The sequence below is a fragment of the Arachis stenosperma genome, chromosome 10 (assembly GCF_014773155.1).
Source record: "Arachis stenosperma cultivar V10309 chromosome 10, arast.V10309.gnm1.PFL2, whole genome shotgun sequence".
NCBI classification, from domain to species: domain Eukaryota; kingdom Viridiplantae; phylum Streptophyta; class Magnoliopsida; order Fabales; family Fabaceae; genus Arachis; species Arachis stenosperma.
In genome coordinates this window covers 64,807,497-64,811,399 of record NC_080386.1, presented here as the reverse complement: position 1 = coordinate 64,811,399, position 3,903 = coordinate 64,807,497, and the positions used below count along the sequence as shown (strand labels likewise).

The 3,903-nt window shown below is 41.3% G+C and overlaps 1 non-coding gene across 1 annotated transcript; it reads left to right on the top strand.

Moving 5' to 3' along the window:
* Positions 1-2,074: 2,074 nt before the first annotated feature.
* LOC130958713 (small nucleolar RNA R71) lies at positions 2,075-2,178 on the top strand. The gene has a single exon (XR_009077821.1). It is a non-coding gene; the product is annotated as a small nucleolar RNA R71 (small nucleolar RNA).
* The last annotated feature ends 1,725 nt before the right edge of the window (positions 2,179-3,903 follow it).

Genomic DNA, 3,903 nt, shown 5'->3' with positions numbered 1-3,903 from the left:
CATCCCCATTTGATTCCTTCATGATTTCCAAATGTTCCATAGAAAGAACTTTCCTGATTGTGAACACTTGAGGGAGCTGAGAAGGAATGGGTTTGAGGCCAGGTGGGATTGGCAGATAATGGCTTGATATCACTTTATCTCCCGGAGAGAAACCTTCAGTGGGAATTTTCTTGTTTCTCCACCCTCTTGGCAATTTCTTTCCAATTCTTCCCTCTCTCTTGAGGATTTCTTCATTGACCTTTATGCTAGGAGGACCCTTTTGATCTGTTTCTCTTGATTCTTGTGGCTTTAACTCTTGCAATTCTTGTTCACCTTCAAAGGATTGTTTTAGAGTTTCAGCTGCTAGATTGCTTTCCTCCAAACACAGATGGCTACTATCATCCTTAGGCTTGTCAGGTTCTGGTTCAGGCTCAGATACAGGTTTGAAAACATGGAAAATGAGCTGTTCATCATGTATTCTCAAAATTAGCTCTCCTTGTTCTACATCTATGAGCGTTCTAGCATGGCTAGAAATGGCCTTCCCAGAATGATAGGGTGTAGGTAGCTTTCCTCCATATCCAAAACAACAAAGTCTGTGGGGAAAAAATAATTTCCCACTTTCACCAGCACATTTTCAACTACCCCTTCAGCTTGCTTCTGAGTTTTGTCAGCCAGTTGTATGATTACATCAGTGGATCTCACCTCATTCAGTTGTAGCCTCCTCATAAGAGTCAGAGGCATCACATTTATGCTAGCTCCTAGATCACAGAATCCTCTGTCAATTTTTGTTTCTCCTATGATGCAGGGGATATGAAAACTTCCTGGGTCTGTTTTCTTAGAGACCGTATCCTTCTTGATGAGTGCACTGCATTCTTTGTTCATTATTACAGTTTGTCCTCCCTTCAAAACTCTTTTCTTGCTCAGCAATTCCTTCAAATACTTGATATGTGTAGGCATCTGCTGGAGGATCTCAAGAAAGGGAATATTGATGTGGAGAGACTTAAATGTCTCTAAGAACCTTGAATATGTTTTCCCTTTTTCACCTCCTCCTAACCTTTGAGGGAATGGTGCTTTTGGTTGGTATGTTTCCAGCATGCCTTCCTCTTGCAGTTCCTTGGCTTGCTCAGCTTCACCTTCCTGCTTAGCTTCTTCCACACCTTCCTTCAAGATTTCTGGTTCCTTTTCTGAGGGTCTGATTCCTTCTTCTTCTGAGATTTCCTTCAACATGGTGATGACCTTGCATTCTTCCCATCTCACTCCCTTTTGTTCCCCTTTAGGATTCTTCTCTGTGTCACTAGGGAACACTGCGGTTGATTTGGGGGCCTGTTGAGATAGCTCTCCTACTCGAGACTCCATCCACTTGAGTTTTTCACCATGGCTTCTTAAGGTCGATCTCACATCTTCCCTAAAGCTTTTCAACTCATTTATGTCCTGACCCATGTTTGCTAGTATTCCTTCTATCCTGTTTAATTGGTCTTGAAATTGTTGGTTCGGATTGGATTGGGCAGGTTGGTTATTTTGGCTATGATATGGTGGTTGGGAGTAAGTGTTTTGTGTGGCTTGGTATGATCTTTGGTTGGAGTTTTGGCATGTGGAATTGTTATGTTGGTTGTGGTTGTAAGGTTTGTGGTTTTGTGGTTGGGTTTGCTGGTTTCCCCACCCAAAGTTTGGGTGGTTTTTCCAACCTGGGTTGTAAGTGTTGGAGTGTGGATCATATGATTGCCTTTGTTGGTTTCCTACATAGTTGGCCTCTTCCCAATCACCTTCTTCAATGCTTACTTCCTCTTGATCTTGTGTGTGTATTGCAGCCACTTGCTTTGTGTCTAACTTCCTGGTGAGCTCTGCTAGTTGCTTGGCAAACACTTTGTTTTGGGCTAGAATTGCATCAACATGGTTCAGCTCCATGACTCCCTTAGTGTTGTGTCTCTCTGAAGCATAGTAGTACTCATTCTCAGCCACTGTCTCAATCACTTCAATGGCTTCTTCCACAGTCTTTTTCCTGTTCAATGAACCTCCTGATGAATGATCTACAGCCTTTCTTGATTCATAAGAAAGTCCATCATAGAAAATATGCAATTGCACCCATTCAGGGAACATGTTGGGTGGACATTTCCTTGTCAATTCTTTGAACCTCTCCCATGCCTCGTATAGCGTCTCACCATCTTGTTGTCTAAAAGTCTGAACCTCAGATCGAAGCCTATTGACCTTTTGTGGGGGGTAGAAACGTGCCAGAAACTTGCTCTCCACCTCCTCCCAGGTTGTTAGGCTGTCCATTGGGAATGATTCCAACCACTTAGCTGCTTTGTCCCTAAGTGAAAATGGAAACAAGAGCAGTTTATAGGCATCTTCCTGGACTCCATTGGACTTCACAGTGTCACAAATTCTCAGGAATTTTGTGAGATGTTGGTTGGGATCTTCACTAGCACTCCCACCAAATGAAGAATGATTCTCCACCAGTGATATTAGCTGTGGTTTGAGTTCAAAATTGTTGGCCTGAATGGGTGGTTTCTGAATGCTGCTACCACAATTCCCAGAGGTTGGGTTTATGTATGAACCAAGAACCCTCCTCTCAGGAATGGCATTGTTTCCATCATCCCTCTCATGGTTGTGAAATTCTCTATCCATGTTGAGATCTAGAGCTTCCTCAAAGTTGTCCTCAGATTCTCCTTCAGATTCTTCTTCTCTCAGTACTCTCTTCCCTCTTGCTTCCCTTCTACGTCTATGAAGGGTCCTCTCTGGTTCGGTATATGGAGGAGTTGATGCCTCTCCTCTCCTACCTGTCATACAAGAACACACCACAAGCAACAAACAAGTGGAATACTCTTGGTTAATGGAAGAGTATAGTTAGAGCAGTTGAGGAATTAATTCAAATAGTTAGTGGGTTAGTGAGTTAGTTGCTAGAATTGAAAGGCATAAGAAAGAAAAAAAACAAGTAACAGAGTGCAGAATTTCAACAAGAAACTAGAACTAAATTAATCAAAACAAGAAAAATGCTCAATCTAGTTAACTTCCAATTTGAGAATTGTCAATCGAAAACCAATCCCCGGCAACGGCGCCATAAACTTGATGCGCATAAACTTGTTATGCTACAATTTTAGGAAATTGCACGAGCGGCAAAATTCCTTCCGGCAAGTGCACCGGTTATCGTCAAGTAAAAACTCACAATAGAGTGAGGTCGAATCCCACAAGGATTGGTTGAATGAGCAATTCGAATTAGAAGTTTGATTAGTTGAGCGGGATCAACTTTTGGATGTGAATTGCATAAAGTAAATGTAGCAGGAAATGTAAATTGCAAGGAATTGAAATTGCATAAACTTAAATTGCGAGAATTAAGGTGCGAGAAAGTAAATTGCTGAAAGTAAAAGGGAATTGGGGTGATTGCATGAATTGAAATTGCAGAAGGTAAATAGAAAGTGTAGATCAGAAATGGAAGTTCATTGGGTGTTAGGAGATATTGAGATCTCCGAATCAAAACATTTTTATCTCTTCCTCAACCAATGCATTCATTGAATTTTGCTTGGCAATCTTTATGATTGGATCCCAATCCCTTGGCTCACCAATTCTCTCTAAAAACAAACAAATTCCCAATCCCTTGGTTTAAATGTTCATAAGAAGAGATGATGCTCGATCACTGATTATACCACACAGCTTCATGGACCACAATTTGGTAGGATTACATGTCACAATATCCATCCAAACCCCAATCCAATTCACTGTGAGAAAGCTTCTCTAGCATGAATCCTCCATTCCTTTCCCAAGGTTCCGAAGGATTCCAATTATGGGTAGTTTCTTTCCCAAGACAACTACCCAATGGAATTAGATCGAGAAGCTTTCTAACAAAATTCAAGAGAAAAGATTGAAGAAGAAGATAAAACTATTATTGATTCATTGAATTACAATAGAGCTCCCTAACCCAATGAAAGG